Source organism: Labrus bergylta, chromosome 9, assembly GCF_963930695.1.
Source record: "Labrus bergylta chromosome 9, fLabBer1.1, whole genome shotgun sequence".
In the NCBI taxonomy this organism is placed as follows: domain Eukaryota; kingdom Metazoa; phylum Chordata; class Actinopteri; order Labriformes; family Labridae; genus Labrus; species Labrus bergylta.
Window position 1 is genome coordinate 31,012,010 of NC_089203.1, and position 24,429 is coordinate 31,036,438.

The 24,429-nt window shown below is 41.7% G+C and overlaps 2 long non-coding RNA genes across 2 annotated transcripts; both read right to left on the reverse strand.

Moving 5' to 3' along the window:
• Window positions 1-2,635: 2,635 nt before the first annotated feature.
• On the reverse strand, window positions 2,636-3,575 carry LOC109978054 (uncharacterized). The gene is made up of 3 exons (XR_010666951.1): window positions 3,451-3,575; window positions 3,293-3,342; window positions 2,636-3,063 (listed from the first exon to the last, which is right to left on the reverse strand). It is a non-coding gene; the product is annotated as an uncharacterized lncRNA (long non-coding RNA).
• A 17,652-nt stretch (window positions 3,576-21,227) lies between these two features.
• On the reverse strand, window positions 21,228-23,788 carry LOC114917517 (uncharacterized). Its single transcript, XR_010666931.1, has 5 exons — window positions 23,764-23,788; window positions 23,331-23,648; window positions 22,916-23,233; window positions 21,600-21,992; window positions 21,228-21,525 (listed from the first exon to the last, which is right to left on the reverse strand). It is a non-coding gene; the product is annotated as an uncharacterized lncRNA (long non-coding RNA).
• Between the last annotated feature and the right edge of the window lie 641 nt (window positions 23,789-24,429).

The window sequence follows — 24,429 nt, forward strand, 5'->3', positions numbered from 1 at the left end:
CAAAGGGTTCTTAAATGTGCAGTAATTAAAACCAAGACCAATGCATCATGGTTTGTGGTGTTACCAGGCTCATCATGTCTAGTATTCTCACTTATTTCCTTTGTGTGCAGAGCTGTGCATGCAAACACTTAGACAGAAACAGACATTTAAAGTCAGCGCTGAAAAAAACAAATGACACATGGAAACTTAAGCACTGCTGTGGTCAGGCATCAAACAGAGGTGTTAACACAGAGGGGCTTTACTTGTTCTCTCACTCTCAGTTTGAGGCCTGTCAACATCGACCGGCTCTAAAGTGTTAGTGTTTTAAAAGGGCAAGAGGGATGACATCACACGTTTTTGTTTTATGAATCTTTAAAATAGAAACTTACTTTAGAAAAAAGACTGATGGAGGGGTGGGGGTGCCTATTGTTGAGATGTTAGACTGTGGTCTTGAATCATGTTTACTCTTAAACTGGGAGCAGTGTTTAAGCAGCAGCCTGCACACATTATCAGTGACTGAATCCTCACATACCTTTACATGTATTAAGATGTCTTTAATTGCATCTTTTAAACACAATAAAAACAACATTTTTTAAAGTATGGAGGAGCTGTGCTGCACAATGCATACGTAAGAACCAATGTAATTATAAGGAATACGGCATAATACAGAAAGAAAACTGCACTGCTAATGAGCAAATGACCAAACACACCCTGAAATGATCCTGCTGAAGGCTAGTATTTCTCTCCCCTCTGTTCACATCCTGTTGAAGTTCATAGTTAGGCCTGTTCTGAGAAGACAACCTCAAAGGGCGGTCAAATGGCAGAGAAGCAGCCCAACAAACCCACCACAGCATATGCAGCGTTGCTTGTTGTTTTCACAGCAGATGTGCAGATTAACTTTTCACAATGCTTTTAGACCAGCAGACAAAATGCTTAAATATTTGAGGAGGTATCCTGTAGCTGTTTCAATCAATAAATAAATCTTTTGTTGTATAGCGTGAATTCATAACAAGTTTTTATCTCGAGACACTTTACAAAAAGCAGGTAAAAGCCCTTACTCTTTGCTATATTACAAAGACCCAGTGTTAATCCATCATGAGCATAGCACTTAGCAACATTTAGCAAAGTTACAGTGGCAAGAAAAAACGTTGTTTTCCTCATGATGAACAGCCATCTACTGAAACTTGAGGCAGGCTGTCCACCAACGATCCAGAGGACACTGGAACATGAGAGCTCAGGAAAATATGTGCTTAGTAACTAAGATTAACAGATAGCGACATTCAGTAATGTGATCTGAATGCACAGAGAGAGAGAGAGAGAGAGGGAGAGATAAGAGCTCAAGATGCCAGTTCCCCAGGTAGTCTAAGCCTATAGCAGCATAACTACGAGCTCATCTATACCTGCGCCAGCCCTTACTATAAGATTTATCAAAACAGAATGTTTTAAGTCTAGTCTTAATGTATATGTATGTAGTGCCTGTTTCTGTCATTATTGTGGCATAGTGCATATCCATAGGATCCTGTATGTGCATGTGTGTGTATATTTCAACCTATGTGTGTGTTCATGACTTACAGAGTGTAAAAACTGAAATTTCCCCTTGCGGGGATCAATAAAAGTAAATCTTAAATCTTAATCTTAATCTTGTTGAACAAGGTGGTGAGGAAGGCCTGCTCTGTAGTGGGTCTTGATCTGGACAGTTTGGAGACAGTGGGTGAGAGGAGGATGAAGGACACCCTCTCACCCTCTACATGGTGAGCTGTGGCAGATGGGCAGCTCCTTCAGCCAACGCCTCATCCCCCCCAGGTGCAAAACAGAGCGCTTCAGGCGCTCCTTTGTGCCCACTGCCATCAGACTGTACAACAGCAGCCTATGACAACAATAACAGTCCATCCTGACACTAAACTTCACCCCCATAAAACATTACCCACATGACCTGCTTCATTATTATTATCATTACTAACATTGTATTATTATTATTATTATTATTATTATTATAATTATTATTATTATTATAATTATTATTATTATTATAATTATTATTATTATTATTATTATTATTATTATTATTATTATTTAGCATCAATGTATATAGACATAAATACTGTACATTCTATATATTTTATTATATTATTATATTAGTCTATATTATATAACCTTTCATTATATTACACTATATTGTTCATATTGCACTATATTATATTATATTATACTACATTATATTATATAACTGCACTCTCATTACTGTGGTACAACACTGCCTCTCTTCTCTGCTGTTTACATTACTTGCTGCTAGTTATCATACCAAGTCACTTTAATCATCACGTTTCACTTTATCTCTTCATTCTCTACAAATACTGTCTCAACTCCCTGCATAGTTAACTTCATCATTCATTTTGCATATACCCCCTGTTTTTATTTTTATTTATCTAATCTGTTTAATGTGTATTTTGAAATTTCTTGTCCGTGCTGCTGCAACGCCCGAATTTCCCCTCTGGGGATCAATAAAGTATTATCTTATCCTATCCTGTTTTAAAACCCTTCAATAAAAATACATAAAAGAAGTTTTCCTGTAACTGCATCAGAGACCACTCCACTACCAAACAGAGGTAAGCTGCTCCACTTTCCCTCTTTTTCCTGTAGTTTGTCCCCACTACAGTGCACTTTGTATGACCAAACATTACCCAACACAGAGTGAGCATGCCAGCTTCCAGCTTTAGTTTAGTGCACGACTGCATATATTGTTTATGGTGCTAATACTCTACCTTTGGTGATAAAACCAATCTAACAATGACTGAACACAGATGAGTCAAAACATGTCAAATCATACACAGTTCAAAAATTACAAAGGATATTCTCTTCTTATTGTCACATTGCTGCAAGGTTTTACATTTCTCACAGTCTTTAAAAATATACAAATCAATTATTTAATGTTTTAAGCATATCTTTTATTTAGCCAGTCGGAGGAGTTCTGACCCCGGTGTAGATCGTCTCTTCTGTTGCTGCTTTGACTTTTCTCTTCTCTCTTTTGTCCGTTCTAATCTTAGAAAAAGTCGGTGCAGAATAAACCAACGAGTCCTCAGCGCTCTGAGAAAATAACAAAAAATAGTTTGAAGTCAGTATGCTGTTGATAAAGCTGTGCAGAGTATGTATCATGAATTTAGTTTCAACAGCAACATGAGGGTGAAACTTTTGCCCTTTTAGAAATCAGCTACCTGAGAAAAAATAGTCTGAGCAGATATTTCTATAAACTTATAAAAAGCAAAACAATATTCCAACAAATGATTCTCGTTGAATCTTTTCTGAAGTATCTCACCTGCTGGCGTCGTCGATCTGCTGCAGGATGTGTTTGCAGAACTTCAGCAGCTGTGATATCAATTAAAAACAAAGATGCAAACGTTTAATTTACACAAAGATATAGAGTTAATGTTTGCTCAATACTTTATTTATTTATTGGAGATAATGTTCTGTTACCTTTGCTGGAATCACAAGATTTAGTCTTGATGATATGAATCAGGAAAGCTATAATAATCAAGCTTATAGCCAAAGCAGCTGATAACAGAAACAGAGCTATTACGGCCGTCTGATTGTCGGCTCCTGAAAACATATAAAAACATATTGTGTTAAGATGTTTCACTAAAATCTTCCAGGTGGATTCAACTGTTTGAAAATGAATGTTAAAAAATGATTCATATTGAATGCTGTGCAGTTACCTTTGAAGTCAATCTTTGTCCCATTTCCAAACAATATCTCTCCACATGCGGCCACAGCACAGAAATAAGTCGAGGCGTCGGAGGAGTTGACGGTCTTTGAGAAGCTGTAGACACATTTCTGTGGAGAGTGAGCCTCTGGACTCTCCTCACATCCTCCAGGTCTGTTTCCATGAGTGTAAATGACACTGGGATGATTTTCATCTGATCCGGCTCTGAACCAGAACACTCTGTGTTTCCCTGGACATGTGTTGTTTTCAGACTCAGAGAGAACAGAACACTGCAGAGTCATCAGGTCTCCTGGGTGGACTGGATCCTGTGAAATGTCTTGAACGACTGAGGTGATACTGGGCTCTGGTCCTGAATAAATTCAACACAAAGTAAATATGCTGGATTTGTTAAAAAATATTCAAAGTAGCTGCAGTTTAGAATTAAGAGAAAAACATCCTAGAAAGTATGCTGTATGTTTTTTCCTTATTCAGGGGACATTTGGTTGACTGCTCTCATAAATGGTGTTAGGTATTGTTTTAAAGAAGTTGAAGTGCATTTTATTTACCTTTAATCTGCAGAAATGTTCCTTTTAAAACTGTCATTTTAATACTCTCTCGTTTCACACAAAAGTAAAGTCCAGTGTCACTGAGTTTTACTCCATTAATAATCACCACAAATGTTCCAGGCTCTTTTTTTGCTGTGAATCCAGGAGTTTCTTCAACAAGGTCAGAATCAATGGCATTGGTTCCTCCCAAAACCTCAGGCAAATCACCAGAAACGAGCCGGAGCCAGAAAAATTGGGTTGAAGATAAAGAAGCATCACGAGGACACGTCAGAGTCACATCATCTCCAACACCAACAGTCTTTGTCTCAAAGTTCTCATAGATGGTGCATCCTGAAGAAAATAAATATATGTCAGTGTTTAACAACAGAGAAAGATCATGTATGCTCTGTGCTAAAAATAAAACATATTAACCCTTAAAAGATCAGAATTAGACGAGAAGATTGGACATAAACTTACGAGCAAGTGTGAGCGTCAGTAGAAAAACAAGAACAGACTTCATTTTCTCCTTCGTCCACTTAATACAGCAGTAGAATGAACTCGTATGAGAAGCTGCTTCTCCTTCATAGAACCATATAAAGTGGGAGGGAACAATCACAGAGTAATCTGATTGGCCCATCATTATGAGGGTATTACTTTAGAACCACAGTGGAAATTTTTTTGACCGTCTTTCAAGCTAAAGCAGATGAAACAATAGAAGCAGCAAGCTTCTGTTTCAAGTTTTCATGGTGGGTTTCTGTACCTGCTGCTGAGCGGAAACACAATAACTACAGTTTTCTTCAGTATTTTTTCACACTCAACAAGTGGTTCGTGAAAGCATCAACTTTCCCATTTTGGCAAATACGATGATGGATCTTTCGAACCAGAAGTGACCATATTTGGATCTGGATGTGGATACACATTAGTCCCTTACATGCAGCAGTACCCCCCTCTCTGTGTGTGGTTTAACATCCTTTTTGGAGTGTTCTGTGAGTGTGTGGAGACATATGTCTAGCGAGTGGTCCCTCCCCTAAGGTATATAAGTGGCTGAGACTGAGTGATCTGTTTCGTCTTTTTCTTAGCGCTTGAGTGTGCACTGATGAGTCAAACAATCCCCACTGCTGGTGACCAGTCTACTGGGAGCTGCCGGATATTATCTGGTCTGCTGGGGCCCACAGAGGTCTTGCAGTGCCATTGGCGTGGGAGTCCGCCCCCTGGATGAGATGGCCTGCGAGTTTCGCAGTCAGGGAGGATCCTGTTGTTCCCTGCCCTCATTCCACACCAGGGCGGAGAAGCAGCAGACCCCAAATCTTTGAGGACTCCAGTCCACTTGTGCCTCAACTTCAAAGGTTCACAGACCAGGGTGTTTTTAGGCCTTTTTAGGAGTGAGAGTCACCACCATGGTGGCGGGGCAACGTTCTGCTCCCCCCTCATCCAGGGACCTGCTGACAGCCCGACAGTATTACGACATCATGTACAAGAGGTATTCGTGCTTAGGCATGGTTAGTCTTGTGTAGAGTGACCGCGGGCCTCACCAGACAGCAGGGGAATGGCGCTGTGGGGGGGCAATCGTGCTTGGGTACAGCACGGTACGGATGGCGAGTGTGACCGCGCCCTTAGAGACCGTAGGTACCACGAGCAGACCTGATAACTGAAGGCTCTACCTCCCATAGTACATTTAGAGACTGTAGGTACCACGAGCAGGCCTGATAATTGAAGGCTCTACCTCCCATAGTACATTTAGAGACTGTAGGTACCACGAGCAGGTCTGATAACTGAAGGCTCTACCTCCCATAGTACATTTAGAGACTGTAGGTACCACGAGCAGACCTGATAACTGAAGGCTCTACCTCCCGTAGTACATTTAGAGACTGTAGGTACCACGAGCAGGCCTGATAACTGAAGGCTCTACCTCCCGTAGTACATTTAGAGACTGTAGGTACCACGAGCAGGCCTGATAACTGAAGGCTCTACCTCCCATAGTACATTTAGAGACCGTAGGAACCACGAGCAGGCCTGATAACTGAAGGCTCTACCTCCCATAGTACATTTAGAGACTGTACCACGAGCAGGCCGGATAACTGAAGGCTCTACCTCCCATAGTACATTTAGAGACTGTACCACGAGCAGGCCTGATAACTGAAGGCTCTACCTCCCATAGTACATTTAGAGACTGTACCACAAGCAGACCTGATAACTGAAGGCTCTACCTCCCATAGTACATTTAGAGACCGTAGGTACCACGAGCAGGCCTGATAACTGAAGGCTCTACCTCCCATAGTACATTTAGAGACCGTAGGTACCACAATCAGACCTGATAACTGAAGGCTCTACCTCCCATAGTACATTTAGAGTCCGTACTTAGGCCTGCATTCTGGGAGCGTAATGTTCCTGAAGGGTAACACAGCATTATCAGCTCTTTAAGATAAGATTTTTCCTGATCAGAGCTTTGTAAGAGAGGAAAGGATTTTAAATTATATTCTAGATTTTATTGGGAGCCAGTGCAAAGAAGCCAATAAAAGAGAAATGTGATCCCTTTTCCTAGTTCTTGTCACTACAGCTGCAGCATTTTGTACTATTTGAAGAGTCTTCAGAGACTTACCAAGGTAGCTGTCTAGTGTGCAGCCAGCCTTATTTTATGAAGCCATAAACTCCCACTACATATCTCTTGTTGAGGCCAAACAGAGCAGGTACAAACCAGTGAGAGATTAGCACCTCCCCTCTGGCTGGTGAAAAACACAATAAAAACAATTTTTTTTCAACCTTTATTTTCACTCGAGACATCATTGAGGGGCGGACTAGACTTTAGGGGTGGAGCATGCTTGAGCAAAGTACAGATTGCCTAGTGTGAGTGCGCCCTCAAACCTGACTGATATGGGCTCATGATTTTGGTTCTGGAAAGAAAATCTTTAAACTAGTCATTTATTAAGAATTCTATATTGTTTGGCCTGTAATTATTGAGATTACCCTTGTCACCTCCCTTATGTAGGAGCAGGTGAGGGGTTTGTGGAGCATGCTCAAAACGCCTAGTCTAGTTTGGGTCTGACTGAGGTAGGACGTAGGTCAAGCAGCAGTAAAATCAACTGCTGCTTGCCGGTTTCAGTCCTCATGGTTTCCTGTACACAAAAAAACAGGGAATGTGGCAGAACCCTAAACTTGCAATAAAATCACTCCGCCAACTAGCCTTTAAGAGGAGTATTGCAGAGCTAAGGAGCAAGCATGTTTCAACATTTAAAGATAGAATATGCAATATTTTACACATAAATATAGCAGAAATCCAGTATATCCTCTGAAAATAACTCTGAGTCATGACTGTCATGAGAGTCCCGTGGTATCTACACACTGTTTACATGGACGAGCCGGCTGGCCGGCTCATCCCCTTGCGTATAAAAGTTGTTTAGTTGAGGGACTAGAGAAAAGAAGAATAACATACTTTACTCACTGCTTATTTGAATGTCACGTAAGTGTTTTTAGATCACGGTCATTTGGTGTAAATTCACATGCAATGTGAAGCTACCAGCAAACTAAAGAGCGCTGCAACGGGAGACGTGGAGCAGCAGTAAAAAACGGTGCACTAAAAAAGCAGACATATATTGTTAATTGACATGCGACATTTAAAAGGTTACCAATCCTGCCTTATGCTGAGATAGCCTATTTGGGTTGTACATAAAAGTAAGTTGTATTTAACTTCATCAAAAAAATTCAATATTTGTGTGTTTCTGAGCACAAACAATTACATTTGCACATGCTGTCTGACAGACGGCTGAGGTGCTTGGAGGGGGGTCTAGAATGTTGGTGGTCCTAGTGTTAATGGATCAAGCAAATGTGTAAAACTTAAATTCTTGTATTTACTTAAAATGCTGCAGTGATGATGTCCTATTTGTGTTTTTGTGCAGAATCTTCAAGGCTCGATTGTAAAGGTGCTCTACAGATTTCTGACAGGTTGTTCTGGGACCAGGCAGCTAAACCAGAAGACAATATGGCACCCTATTATCTCAAAGAAAGATCTGTGGTTTCTGATTGAACATCCCTGAAGTCAACCAGTGGTGTGTAAAAGCATCAACATTTGCATTTTGACAAATACCCCGATGGTTCTTTAGAATCAGAAGAGACCATTTTTGGACCTGGATGTGGATACACAGTCATTTTAACGCACACATGCCCCCTTCTCTGTGTGTGGTTTAACATCCCTTTTGGAGAGTTCTGTGAGTGTGTTGAGTCGTCCGTGTGTGTATGTTTGCAAACCGTGCGTTGCATTCTATATCGTATAGGCTCCACCCTCTAAGGCTATTGCTATTGGATTTATCACTTGCGAACCTGCGCAGCACTAAAAGAGTTGTATGTTGCGGTCCACCCCCATCCACAAGGTGGGCCCCTCCCATGGCAACCTTTTTCTGGAGTGAGAGTCACCACCATGGTGGCGGGGCAGCGTCCTGCTCCCCCCTCATCCAGGGACCTGCTGACGGCCCGTCTGGCAGACCAGTCCCACCAATGTGCCAATCAGGCGTCAGCAGCGACCAACAACCTGTCCAAGCCCATCCACGAGGAGGGCCCCGCCCCAGGTCTCCCCTGAGGTATAAAAGCGACTCAGACTGTGTCATCTGTTCCCTCTTTTCTTCGTGTTTGAACTTGTTTTTATGTGAATGTTTACATTTATATCAGACTCCAAAACAACACCCAGATTTCTTGCTTGATGTGTGGCTTCTGTGAAATTGATGGTAAATGAGCGCTGACTCATGATCCCTCCTGTTTGGGACCGAATACAGTTATTTTGTTTGAAAAAGGAGAAGGCCAAGAATAGACCCTTGGGGGACCCCACGTGTAATCATTTCATGTTCAGAAACATTTTTACAACCTGAAATAAAGTATTTTCTACCTTGAAGGTAAAGAATACAGCTGTGCAAGTGGAATGACACTACAGTGTTCTGTATTTATGACTTTATAAAATCATAGCAGCTTATATGAGTATTCATAGAGGCCAGTCTGACTTTGGGGCCTTGTAATACCCAGTTATGCCGTTCTTTCAAGCCAAACAGAGTCATAGCAGGTGGCGGTTCAACATGAGTCTGGTTCTGATCCAGGCTTCTGCCTGTTCAACATGAGTCTGGTTCTGATCCAGGCTTCTGCCTGTTCAACATGAGTCTGGTTCTGATCCAGGCTTCTGCCTTTTTTTATCTTCCCATTGTTACTTTGCTAAATGTTTGTCTGCTGATGGATGAATTTTGTGTTTCTGTAAATATAATAAAGAGTAAAGTGCAGAGCGGCTGTTTTTGTAGAAAACATTTATTATGAATTGGTGCTGAACAAATAAAGATTGATTGACTGAATGATTGATTATCTCCAAATGATAACGAGACATTTGACAGAACCCTGAAAATGTAAAGCAGATTTAGAAACATGTATTTCTTATCCTCCCAACATGTGGTGTGATGTTTCCTCATAAACAAAGCGCTCATGGACTTACAGAAAGAACAACGCAGGAGACCCGGTAAGCCTGAATGTTACAGTCCTTTAATCCAAGGAGGTTTGACAAATACATTTTATTATGAATTATAGAATATCATTTGCATACACATACCAATACAGTCACAACCTGAGTGATAGCATATTCATAGCACCTCCTTAAGTTATTTAAGTGTAGATATTTGGAGGTAATCAGCATTTTCTTAAGCTTTAAACAAACTAAATCAGCTAAATCAAATGTAGCCAAACAGACCTTTTCACTCACTAATTCAAACCAAAATCCTTCACAGCAGCACACATCCTTTTCCTCTGCGCTACTTTTGCATCCTTCACTGCACCACGGTTATCTTTCCTCATGGTGAAGACCACAGCAGAGTAAACTTTAGTCTCCTCATCAATCTGGGCAAAGATAGACATGAACAGTTAAACGGACAAAAACATAAGGACAACATGAACATCTTTAAATGATTTACCTGTTGATTTTTCACCCTCTCGCTGTTTAATTGCAGGACGACAGCAGCTGGATAATGAAACAGAAAATACATGCAGAGTTAAAATGAAAGATGAAGAAGGTTTGATGATTTTTTGCTGCTTAGAGAACGAGTTTGTCTCATTACTTGAGCCAACAACCACAGCTGTTAGGAAGATTATAACCCGGCAGAAAAGTGTCTTCCTCCTTCTGAGAACACGTTGTTACATGAAATTGTATAATGCTTTTAGAACGGGTCATCGTCACTAACCTTTAGATTGTTCACTTTCTTCTCTCGGAGTTTGGAAGCAAATGAGAGAAACATTTCCAATCAGAGAAATCACCAAGCAGAGTATCGCTATGACCAGCCCGATCAATTCAAAACTTGCTGTTCGTTCTAGACAAGAATGAAAATAAAAAAGAATGATTTAATTATTAATATAATGTGATTACAGTTCAGGTTCAGGTGCGTTTATTTGTACCCTTAAGTAGGTTTGTTTGCAGCCAGCAAGATAACACACAGATTACAGAACAGATGTAACAATGAACAACACATTAGAGAAAGGGGAACTATATATAAACCGACTAAAACATCATAAAAACCCCAAATAATTGTAAAAGTGCTCAATGTTCTCACAATAAGAAGCATAAGGGAGAGAGATATCTCAACCAATAATATCAAAAACAAAAATGATCTCTTCAGGCAGGTTAAAAATAAGTTTTTGACGTGAAAAAAAAATGTTTTTGCAAATATAACTACAGCTTGTTCACTTCTGTGATAGCAGCAGGAACAAAGCTGTTTTTGTACCGCTGTGTTCTGCACGTTGGGACTAAAATCCTCCGTCCGGGGAGAAGCTGAAAATCACTGAGCAAAGGACGAGAATCATCGTTTATAATCGAGGTAGCTATCCTCTGCAACTGTCTCAGAGACGCCAGGAAGAGATGAGACTCACCAATCAGACTCACCCCACATACCTCAGAACGGAGGTACAGAGCACTGAGGTGCAGGTTTGACTGAAACCATGACACCAAAGAACAAGACAAGACTGATCCAATAACAGCATGATAAAACATCATCATTATGGTTCATGAAAGTACGACAGTTTCCTACAGACACAAACACTGTTTAGACTTTTTACAAACCGTTAGCTTCAAAGTTAAAATTCAAATCAATGATGGTCCCAATGTTTTTATAAGATTGCACTTACTCAATATTCTGACCTTTGAATAGTGGCATCGTTCACTTGAGTTTTCTTTCTAAAATCAATAATCATATGTTGAGTTTGAGATATGTTCAGCTGGAGGTAAGACTCCTCACACCTGGTACAAACTGGTCATTTACCGGGCCGTGGCTCGTCTCATTCTCTTGAAGCAGACATACAACAACGGAGTCATCGGCATATTTTATAAAGGATGTGTTTTATGATAAATATATGTGTTGAGATCACACCAATCTGCAATGAGACCATCATTTCACATTTTAATCTGCAGATTCTTAGCATAAAAAACGTTTGACCTTCAACATCTACTTTTGCCACATCTCCAAATATGTGCAGTTACAGAAACAGAGCTATTACGGCCGTCTGATTGTCGGCTCCTGAAAACATATAAAAACATATTGTGTTAAGATGTTTCACTAAAATCTTCCAGGTGGATTCAACTGTTTGAAAATGAATGTTAAAGAATGATTCATATTGAATGCTGTGCAGTTACCTTTGATGTCAATCTTTGTCCCATTTCCAAACAATATCTCTCCACATGCGGCCACAGCACAGAAATAAGTCGAGGCGTCGGAGGAGTTGACGGTCTTTGAGAAGCTGTAGACACATATCTGTGGAGAGTGAGTCTCTGGACTCTCCTCACATCCTCCAGGTCTGTTTCCATGAGTGTAAATGACACTGGGATGATTTTCATCTGATCCGGCTCTGAACCAGAACACTCTGTGTTTCCCTGGACATGTGTTGTTTTCAGACTCAGAGAGAACAGAACACTGCAGAGTCATCAGGTCTCCTGGGTGGACTGGATCCTGTGAAATGTCTTGAACGACTGAGGTGATACTGGGCTCTGGTCCTGAATAAATTCAACACAAAGTAAATATGCTGGATTTGTTAAAAATATTCAAAGTAGCTGCAGTTTAGAATTAAGAGAAAAAAATCCTAGAAAGTATGCTGTATGTTTTTTCCTTATTCAGGGGACATTTGGTTGATTGCTGTCATAAATGGTGTTAGGTATTATTTTAAAGAAGTTGAAGTGCATTTTATTTACCTTTAATCTGCAGAAATGTTCCTTTTAAAACTGTCATTTTAATCCTCTCTTGTTTCACACAAAAGTAAAGTCCAGTGTCCCTGAGTTTTACTCCATTAATAATCACCACAAACGTTCCAGGCTCTTTTTTTGCTGTGAATCCAGGAGTTTCTTCAACAAGGTCAGAATCAATGGCATTGGTTCCGACCAAAACCTCAGGCAAATCACCAGAAATGAGCCGGAGCCAGAATAATTGTGTTAAATACTGAGAAGCATCACGAGGACACGTCAGAGTCACATCATCTCCAACACCAACAGTCTTTGTCTCAAAGTTCTCATAGATGGTGCATCCTGAAGAAAATAAATATATGTCAGTGTTTAACAACAGAGAAAGATCATGTATGTTCTGTGCTTAAAATAAAACATATTAACCCTTAAGAGATCAGAATTAGACGAGAAGATTGGACATAAACTTACGAGCAAGTGTGAGCGTCAGTAGAAAAACAAGAACAGACTTCATTTTCTCCTTCGTCCACTTAATACAGCAGTAGAATGAACTCGTATGAGAAGCTGCTTCTCCTTCATAGAACCATATAAAGTAGGAGGGAACAATCACAGAGCAATCTGATTGGCCCTTCATTATGAGGGTATTACTTTAGAACCACAGTGGAAATTCAAGCCAAAGCACATGAAACAATAGCAGCAGCAAGCTTCTGTTTCAAGTTTTCATGGTGGGTTTCTGTACCTGCTGCTGAGTGGAAACACAATAACTACAGTTGTCATTAGTATTTTCCACTCTGTATAAAAGAAGCATACGTATGAACACTGAAGTCAACCAGTTATTTGTGAAAGCATCAATTTTGAAGTCAAAAGTCTTTGGATGAGGATGTCGACACACATTGTCTGGTTGAGCTGCACGTGCCCAGGAAAATCTCAGAATCTATTTGTCTGGTCTGTTCTTGCTGTCCCCCAAAACACTTGAAGACAAATGTTATATCAAGACGCTTTACAGAGAGCAGGTAAAGACGTTACTCATTGTTATGTTACAAAATAATATTAGGATAGACTACCTCCCATAGTACATTTAGAGACCGTAGGTACCACGAGCAGGCCTGATAACTGAAGGCTCTACCTCCCATAGTACATTTAGAGACTGTAGGTACCACGAGCAGGCCTGATAACTGAAGGCTCTACCTCCCGTAATACATTTAGAGACTGTACCACGAGCAGGCCTGATAACTGAAGGCTCTACCTCCCATAGTACATTTATAGACCGTAGGTACCACGAGCAGGCCTGATAACTGAAGGCTCTACCTCCCGTAATACATTTAGAGACTGTACCACGAGCAGGCCTGATAACTGAAGGCTCTACCTCCCATAGTATATTTAGAGACTGTAGGTACCACGAGCAGGCCTGATAACTGAAGGCTCTACCTCCCATGTTACATTTAGAGACTGTAGGTACCACAATCAGACCTGATAACTGAAGGCTCTACCTCCCATAGTACATTTAGAGACTGTACCACGAGCAGGCCTGATAACTGAAGGCTCTACTTCCCGTAGTACATTCAGAGTCCGTACTTAGGCTTGCATTCTGGGAGCGTAATGTTCCTGAAGGGTAATACAGCATTATCAGCTCTTTAAGATAAGATTTTTCCTGATCAGAGCTTTGTAAGAGAGGAAAGGATTTTAAATTATATTCTAGATTTTATTGGGAGCCAGTGCAAAGAAGCCAATAAAAGAGAAATGTGATCCCTTTTCCTAGTTTTTGTCACTACAGCTGCAGCATTTTGTACTATTTGAAGAGTCTTCAGAGACTTACCAAGGTAGCTGTCTAGTGTGCAGCCAGCCTTATTTTATGAAGCCATAAACTCCCACTACATATCTCTTGTTGAGGCCAAACAGAGCAGGTACAAACCAGTGAGAGATTAGCACCTCCCCTCTGGCTGGTGAAAAACACAATAAAAACACTTCACATTGCTGCCTTTTCCTAAACCTAAGTTGTTGTTGTGATACTATTTCTAATAAAAACAGTATTATAGCTCTCTCACTTTAAAGAAGGTAATAGAAAAGTTAAGTTGAACTTCCTGAGATTCAAACAGAGTGCAGCAACAGAAAAAAGCCTCTTTGTATTCACACCTCGATGTGAAGCCAAACCACAACAGCACTCGAGTTTCCATGCATGACTTGGTCTTCAGCTGTGACTGTGAATGTGTGTTCATCTGTTTGTTTGTGTGTGTGGACAAAAAGTTGACCACAGGCAGAACACCTAAAAGTTTTAATGCACAGTGAACTAACCACTAGCATGCAAGAAATATCTCCTAAACTGTTTCTGCTTCATGCTTTCTCTCTCTCTCACTTAAAGTCAGTAACTTTATATGCACAGTTACGTCCAGCTACAGTTACAGCCCAAACATTTTTTTTCAACCTTTATTTACACTCGAGACATCATTGAGGGGCGGACTAGACTTTAGGGGTGGAGCATGCTTGAGCAAAGTACAGATTGCCTAGTGTGAGTGCGCCCTCAAACCTGACTGATATGGGCTCATGATTTTGGTTCTGGAAAGAAAATCTTTAAACTAGTAATTTGTTAAGAATTCTATATTGTTTGGCCTGTAATTATTGAGATTACCCTTGTCACCTCCCTTATGTAGGACCAGGTGAGGGGTTTGTGGAGCATGCTCAAAACGCCTAGTCTAGTTTGGGTCTGACTGAGGTAGGACGTAGGTCAAGCGGTTTCAGTCCTCGTGGTTTCCTGTACACAAAAAAACAGGGAATGTGGCAGAACCCTAAACTTGCAATAAAATCACTCCGCCAACTAGCCTTTAAGAGGAGTATTGCAGAGCTAAGGAGCAAGCATGTTTCAACATTTAAAGATAGAATATGCAATATTTTACACATAAATATAGCAGAAATCCAGTATATCCTCTGAAAATAACTCTGAGTCATGACTGTCATGAGAGTCCCGTGGTATCTACACACTGTTTACATGGACGAGCCGGCTGGCCGGCTCATCCCCTTGCGTATAAAAGTTGTTTAGTTGAGGGACTAGAGAAAAGAAGAATAACATACTTTACTCACTGCTTATTTGAGTGTCATGTAAGCGTTTTTAGATCACAGTCATTTGGTGTAAATTGAGATGAGATGAGATGAGATGAGATGAGATTCAACTTTATTGTCATTACACATATACAAGTATAGAGTAACGAAATGAGGTTTGGCATCTCACCAGAAGTGCAAATAAGCAGAAAGTGCAAGAGTCTGTGCTATGTACAGTAATTGAGTGCAAGAGTCTGTGCTATGTACAGTAATTCTGTGCTATGTACAGTAATTGCAAAATTTACAGATGTAGACAAAAAAAGTGAATTATTAGGTATATCTGGATGGCTGGATTAATGGGATGCAATAAATATAAATAAATGCTATAAATAAGTAATGCTACAAAATAAGTGTGTTGTTAGGATTATAATATACAGATTAAGGTGCAGTGAGCATGCTATACTAATAATATACAGATTAAGGTGCAGTGAGCATGCTATACTAATAATATACAGATTAAGGTGCAGTGAGCATGCTATACTAATAATATACAGATTAAGGTGCAGTGAGCATGCTATACTAATAATATACAGATTAAGGTGCAGTGAGCATGTTATACTAATAATATACAGATTAAGGTGCAGTGAGCATGCTATACTAATAATATACAGATTAAGGTGCAGTGAGCATGCTATACTAATAATATACAGATTAAGGTGCAGTGAGCATGCTATACTAATAATATACAGATTAAGATGCAGTGAGCATGCTATACTAATAATATACAGATTAAGATGCAGTGAGCATGCTATACTAGTTTACAGATAATATAAAGAATATGGACATAATATGAACATACTATAATACAATAATACAGATGGATGAGAGATGTGTGTGTGTGACCAGGAGGAGTGGTGGGGGGATGATGGGTGTGAGGTGATATGTAGGGGAAAGGGGGGTCAGCAGGGTGCGGAGAGAGAGAGGGAGAGAGAGAGAGAGACAGAGTTCAGAGTTCGGGGGGTAGAGTTCAGTAGAGAAACAGCTCTGGGGAAAAAGCTGTTCCTCAGTCTGCTGGTTCTGGTCCGGAGGCTTCTGAAGCGCCTGCTGGAGGGCAGGAGGGTAAACAGTCTGTGGGCAGGGTGGGAGGAGTCTTTAAGGATTCCATGAGCTCGCCGCAGACAGCGTTTTCTTTGGACATCCTCAATGGCAGGAAGTGGACACCTTGTGATGCGCTGGGCGGTTTTTACCACCCGCTGTAGCGCCTTACGGTCTGCGACAGAGCAGTTTCCGTACCAGACTGAGACACTGCTGGTCAGGATGCTCTCGATCACACAGCGGTAGAAGTTCATCAGTACAGCTGAAGACAGGTGGTGTCTCTTCAGTGTCCTCAGGAAAAAGAGGCGTTGATGAGCCTTCTTAACCAGACTGGAGGTGTTAGTGGACCAGGAGAGGTCCTCTGTGATGTGGGTCCCCAGGAACTTGAAGCTGGAGACACGTTCAACAGCCATCCCGTTGATGTGAATGGGGTTGTGCGTGCTTCCTCTTTCTCTCCTGAAGTCCACGATGATCTCCTTCGTCTTGCTGGTGTTGAGGAGCAGGTTGTTGTCAGCACACCAGGCGGCCAGATGCTGTACCTCCTCCCTGTAGGCCGTGTCATCGTTGTTGCTGATGAGGCCAATCACCGCTGTATCGTCCGCAAACTTGATGATGGTGTTAGATCCATGTACAGGTCTGCAGTCGTGGGTGAAGAGGGAGTAGAGGAATGAGCTCAGCACACAGCCCTGTGGTACGCCTGTGTTGAGTGTGATGGTGGTGGAGCAGGTGTGTCCTGACCTAACATACTGGGGTCTGTTGGTCAGAAAGTCCATTATCCAGTGACGGAGGGAGGTGTTGAAGCCCAGGTCTCCGAGTTTAGTGTTTAACTTGGAGGGGATGACAGAGTTGAATGCTGAGCTAAAATCAACAAACAGCATTCGTGCGTATGTGTTGTTATTGTCCAGATGAGTGAGCACAGAGTGCAGCGCAGTGGAGACTGCATCCTCTGTACTCCTGTTGCTGCGGTAGGCAAACTGGAATGGGTCCAGTGTGGGTGGGAGGCAGTTTTTCAGGTGTGCTAGGACCAGTCGCTCAAAGCACTTCATTATGATGGGTGTGAGTGCCACAGGGCGGTAGTCGTTCAGGCCTGTCGGGCTGGAGTGTTTCGGCACTGGGACAATGGAGGTGGCTTTGAAGCATGCTGGCACAGCTGCTTGGGCGAGGGACAGGTTGAAGATGTCCGTAAAAACCCCAGTGAGCTGCTCCGCACATGCTCTAAGCACGCGCCCGGGGGTGCCGTCTGGACCAGCAGCCTTTCGAGCGTTGATCCGGCTCAGTGCAGCGTGGACGTCTGTGGAGGTGAGTGAGAGGGGCTGGTTGTCTGCAGGAGGTCTGGTCGTGGTCTGTGTCTCTCTGTTGTCTCTATCGAAACGAGCATAAAAGTGATTTAGCTCGTTCAGGAAGGAGACATCTGTGGTTATCGGGGCGGAGTTTCTGGGTTTATAGTCACTGATGGCCTGGATGCCCTGCCACATGCGTCTGGGGTCGGAGTTGGAGAAGTGTTCCTCTACCTTCAGCTTGTAGCAGTGCTTGGCCTTGATGATGCCCCTCCTCAGGTTTGCCCTGGATACGCTGTAGGCCATTGCATCATCTGATCTGAAGGCGGTGTTGCGGGCCTTCAGCAGGAGACGCACCTCCTTGTTCATCCATGGCTTCTGATTTGGGTACGTGGTGATCTGCTTCCATGTTGTGACACTGTCGATGGTGGTGTTGATATAATCCAGCACAGAAGAAGTGTAGGTGTCAATGTCTGTGTGAGAGCCCCAGGTAGCCTGAGAAGCAAACATACTCCAGTCTGTGTGATGGAACTTGTCCTGAAGTACAGAGTCTGTCCCCGCTGGCCACACTTTAATCGTTGTCACTGATGGCTTCACACGTTGGATGAGTGGGGAGTACTTGGGGATGAGGAACAAAGAAAGGTGGTCTGACTGTCCCAGGTGGGGGAGGGGGGTCGTGGTGTAGGCTCCTGCGATGTTTGTGTAAACATGGTCCAGAGTTTTGTTTCCTCTTGTATTGCAGGAAACATGCTGGTGAAATTTAGGGAGCACTGTCTTTAAGTTTGAGTGATTAAAATCACCTGCAACTATAAATGCAGCCTCCGGGTGAGCAGTCTGTTGTTTACTGATAGCGGTGTAAAGTTCCTTCATAGCAGCTTTAGCATCGGCATCAGGGGGGATGTAGGCTGCAGTTACAATGGTGGAGCTGAGCTCCCTTGGCTGATAGAAAGGTCTACATTTAACCATGAGAAACTCTATGTTAGCTGAGCAGTGTCTCCCAGTAATGACAGAGTCTGTACACCAAGCTTTGTTAATATAAATGCACAGCCCTCCTCCTCTGGTCTTACCGGAGTCCTCTGCTATTCTGTCTGCTCGGTGTGTGTGGCGACCGGCTAGCTTGATAGCATCGTCCGGTACTCCGTTGTTTAGCCATGTTTCCGTGAAGATCATGACATTACAGTCCATAATTCTCTTGCTGTGGATGATGCGAAGTCGTAACTCGTCCATTTTGTTCACCAAAGACCGCACATTAGCGAGGAAAATGCTGGGTAACGGGAGACGGTGCGGTGTTAGCTTTAGCTTAGCCGCGCTTCCCCCGCCTTTGTTTACGGTCTCGACGCCGCCTGCGAGCACTTCCGCAAGGCCGGGTAGAGTGCGTAGCCTCGGGTGTTTTGGCGATCTCAGGGATGAGTCGAAGATTGTTGATTAAATCGTCAGGGAGGTGTATTCCGATATCCAAAAGTTCCTGTCGGGTGTAGGATGTTAAGGCGAGGCTGTTCCGTGCGAACAGACCCGAAATTAACAATAAAATTACTGCAAAATTGCAAATCTGAGAGAGACGCTGGGCCTCGCGATGCGCTCGCGCCGCCATCATGGTCATCAATCAATGTGAAGCTACCAGCAAACTAAAGAGCGCTGCAACGGGAGACATGGAGCAGCAGTAAAAAACGGTGCACTAAAAAAGCAGATATATATTGTTAATTGACATGCAACATTTAAAAGGTTACCAATCCTGCCTTATGCTGTGATAGCCTATTTGGGTTGTACATAAAAGTAAGTTGTATTTAACTTCATCAAAAAAATTCAATATTTGTGTGTTTCTGAGCACAAACAATTACATTTGCACATGCTGTCTGACAGACGGCTGAGGTGCTTGGAGGGGGGTCTAGAATGTTGGTGGTCCTAGTGTTAATGGATCAAGCAAATGTGTAAAACTTAAAGTCTTGTATTTACTTAAAATGCTGCAGTGATGATGTCCTATTTGTGTTTTTGTGCAGAATCTTCAAGGCTCGATTGTAAAGGTGCTCTACAGATTTCTGACAGGTTGTTCTGGGACCAGGCAGCTAAACCAGAAGACAATATGGCACCCTATTATCTCAAAGAAAGATCTGTGGTTTCTGATTGAACATCCCTGAAGTCAACCAGTGGTGTGTAAAAGCATCAACATGTGCATTTTGACAAATACCCCGATGGTTCTTTAGAATCAGAAGAGACCATTTTTGGACCTGGATGTGGATACACAGTCATTTTAACGCACACATGCCCCCTTCTCTGTGAGTGGTTTAACATCCCTTTTGGAGAGTTCTGTGAGTGTGTTGAGTCGTCCGTGTGCGTATGTTTGCAAACCGTGCGTTGCATTCTATATCGTATAGGCTCCACCCTCTAAGGCTATTGCTATTGGATTTATCACTTGCGAACCTGCGCAGCACTAAAAGAGTTGTATGTTGCGGTCCACCCCCATCCACAAGGTGGGCCCCTCCCATGGCAACCTTTTTCTGGAGTGAGAGTCACCACCATGGTGGCGGGGCAGCGTCCTGCTCCCCCCTCATCCAGGGACCTGCTCACGACCCGTCTGGCAGACCAGTCCCACCAATGTGCCAATCAGGCGTCAGCAGCGACCAACAACCTGTCCAAGCCCATCCACGAGGAGGGCCCCGCCCCAGGTCTCCCCTGAGGTATAAAAGCGACTCAGACTGTGTCATCTGTTCCCTCTTTTCTTCGTGTTTGAACTTGTTTTTATGTGAATGTTTACATTTATATCAGACTCCAAAACAACACCCAGATTTCTTGCTTGATGTGTGGCTTCTGTGAAATTGATGGTAAATGAGCGCTGACTCATGATCCCTCCTGTTTGGGACCGAATACAATTATTTTGTTTGAAAAAGGAGAAGGCCAAGAATAGACCCTTGGGGGACCCCACATGTAATCATTTCATGTTCAGAAACATTTTTACAACCTGAAATAAAGTATTTTCTGCCTTGAAAGTAAAGAATACAGCCGTGCAAGTGGAATGACACCACAGTGTTCTGTATTTATGACTTTATAAAATCATAGCAGCTTATATGAGTATTCATAGAGGCCAGTCTGACTTTGGGGCCTTGTAATACCCAATTATGCCGTTCTTTCAAGCCAAACAGAGTCATAGGAGGTGATGGGTCAACATGAGTCTGGTTCTGATCCAGGCTTCTACCTGTTCAACATGAGTCTGGTTCTGATCCAGGCTTCTGCCTGTTCAACATGAGTCTGGTTCTGATCCAGGTTTCTCTTTGTAAAAAGCATTTTTTTTTATCTTCCCATTGTTACTTTGCTAAATGTTTGTCTGCTGATGGATGAATTTTGTGTTTCTGTAAATATAATAAAGAGTAAAGTGCAGAGCGGCTGTTTTTGTAGAAAACATTTATTATGAATTATAGAATATCATTTGCATACACATACCAATACAGTCACAACCTGAGTGATAGAATATTCATAGCACCTCCTTAAGTTATCTAAGTGTAGATATTTGGAGGTAATCAGCATTTTCTTAAGCTTTAAACAAACTAAAATCAGCTAAATCACATGTAGCCAAACAGACCTTTTCACTCACTAATTCAAACCAAAATCCTTCACAGCAGCACACATCCTTTTCCTCTGCGCTACTTTTGCATCCTTCACTGCACCACGGTTATCTTTCCTCATGGTGAAGACCACAGCAGAGTAAACTTTAGTCTCCTCATCAATCTGGGCAAAGATAGACATGAGCTGTTAAATGGACAAAAACATAAGGACAACATGAACATCTTTAAATGATTTACCTGTTGATTTTTCACCCTCTCGCTGTTTAATTGCAGGACGACAGCAGCTGGATAATGAAACAGAAAATACATGCAGAGTTAAAATGAAAGATGAAGAAGGTTTGATGATTTTTTGCTGCTTAGAGAACAAGTACGTCTAATTACTTGAGCCAACAACCACAGCTGTTAGGAAGATTATAACCCGGCAGAAAAGTGTCTTCCTCCTTCTGAGAACACGTTGTTACATGAAATTGTATAATGCTTTTAGAACGGGTCATCGTCACTAACCTTTAGATTGTTCACTTTCTTCTCTCGGAGTTTGGAAACAGATAAAAACGACATTTCCAATCACAGAAATCACCAAGCAGAATATCGTTATGACCAGCCCGATTGATTCGGAATTTACTGTTCGTGCTAGACAACAAAGGAAATACAAAAGAATGATTTAATCATGAATACATTGTGAACGACAGTGAAGTGCATGGCCCTACGCGTGCACGGCGTATTTGGAAAGAGAGTTATAGCAATACTTCAGATTCAACTCCCCACTCTGCCCTAACATGTGTAACTGGGGATAGACTCAGTACTCATCACTGTGACCTGTATGTGAAGGTCAGACGGCCTTCTCTTGAAGAGAGGCGCAACAGACATTGGTTTTAATATATTTTCAAGGACCTTAAATTCCTTAAAAAAGGAGGGTGGGCCACACCCATATATATAGATTTTCACACCAGTAAGCTGACAGGCACTATGATGGCAGGTGTGTTCAAACATACAAAACGCACACCATCCAGTCCACCACCAGCACCCCCCAGCAGCCGTTATTACGCAGAACAAGTCGAAGGATATCTCTGTATGATGCTTTTCTTCTTTGCTGCTTGATGTGGTTGTTGTAATTTCATGAAGATCTTGTATGGAGGGACAGAGATAGCATGCTGGGAAGCTGATGTCATGCTTTTTAATGCTTCATTTATTTATCAAATTATTATATATTTGTTGGGTTAGGGTTACGGGTTACACTGTTTTACAATCAGTAACTTTTACATATAAACTTGTTTATCAAATTGTACGATTAGAAACTGCACTTTATGCACTGCTGCACTTTTACCAATGTACCTTGCATTTGCACTTTGCATTTGTTTTATGTATCATCTGTGTTTTATGAAGTATATGTGATTCTCACTGCAACCTAAGTGGTACCAATAAAGTCAGTGAACCTGAACCTAAAGGCTCGTCTTAGTTGGACGACTGTCCAAAATAAGGCTTATTTCATAGACTAAGGTAAATACAAGTCAGGGCACTGAACTCATCATTTCAAACACCAAGGAAACATTTACCTTGTTTGGCCGAGTCTGATCTGTTTCCAGAAGTTTTCTCCTCACACGTGTCCACAGCAAAGAAGTAAGTCCCCTCACCAGAACAGCTGAAGTTCTGAGTGACACTGCAAATACATTTCTTTATCGAGACTCCAGCCGGGTTCCTTTCACTTCCTTTAACACTGTTCTCTGGAGTGAAATTCCATCTTGGATGAGACTGATGTGATCCGGCTCTGAAGCAGCACGCACTGTGTTCTCCTGGACAGGTTTGCTTCTTCTCTGAGTCTCCCGGACCGACCGGATCAGGAGGACGGACTGCAGCGTCTCCAGGTTGTGCTGCTGGGAGATTAAAATCTGATTTTTAAATTTAATTCTGTCAACTCTCAACACAATCTTTTACAAATAGCTAAATGAGTGTAAATTATAATTAGCTCACCTTTAACTGTCAGGTTTGTTCCTGTCAGAAAAGTCAAGTTTCGTTGATTTGTTCTCATACAATAATAAAATCCTGTATCCCTCAGCTCTGCTTTTCTCATACGCAGAATAAATTCTCCTCCCTTATCTCGTTGTTCCATAGTTGTAATGCGTGAATTCTTCACATCCAAGCTATTTGGTTTTCCTAAGTATTCAGGAAAGTTTCCAGAACCGAGGCGGATCCAGAAATAGCTTCCTGTAGAGTCAAGCTTACACTTCATTTCAACCTCGTCTCCGACTGCAGCAGTCTTTTCATCAAAGGACGGATGATTCATGCATCCTGAAAAGACATTCTGTCACATAAATATAAGAGATGACAGACTTGTGCATGCTCTCTTCTTCAACGTTAAACTTTAGTTCTTTACATGTGTAGGAATATTTGAGAGTACACTTACGTCCCGCTCTGAGCATCATCATCACGCAAAGCACAAACAACATTTTCTGTTGGGAGTAATGAGTAAAGTAATTATATTACTTTTAAAAAGAGTAATGAGTAATATATTCCTTTTTTCGATAACGAGCCCAACACTGATCGTAAGTTTAGTTTCAACAGCAACATGAGGGTGAAACTTTTGACTTGTGAAAAATCAGCTACCTGAGAAAAAAATCGTTTGAGCAGATATTTCTATAAACTTATAAAAAGGAAAACAATATTCCAACAAATGATTCTCGTTGAATCTTTTCTGAAGTATCTCACCTGCTGGCATCGTCGATCTGCTGCAGGATGTGTTTGCAGAACTTCAGCAGCTGTGATATCAATTAAAAAAAAAAAGATGTAAACAATTAATTTACACAAAGTTATAAAGTTAATATTTGCTTAATACTTTTTTTTATTTATTGGAGATAATGTTCTGTTACCTTTGCTGGAATCACACGATTTAGTCTTGATGATATGAATCAGGAAAGTTATAATAATCAAGCTTATAGCCAAAGCAGCTGATAACAGAGACAGAGCTATTACGGCCATCTGATTGTCGGCTCCTGAAAACATATAAAAACTTATTGTGTTAAGATGTTTCACTAAAATCTTCCAGGTAGATTCAACTGTTTGAAAATGAATG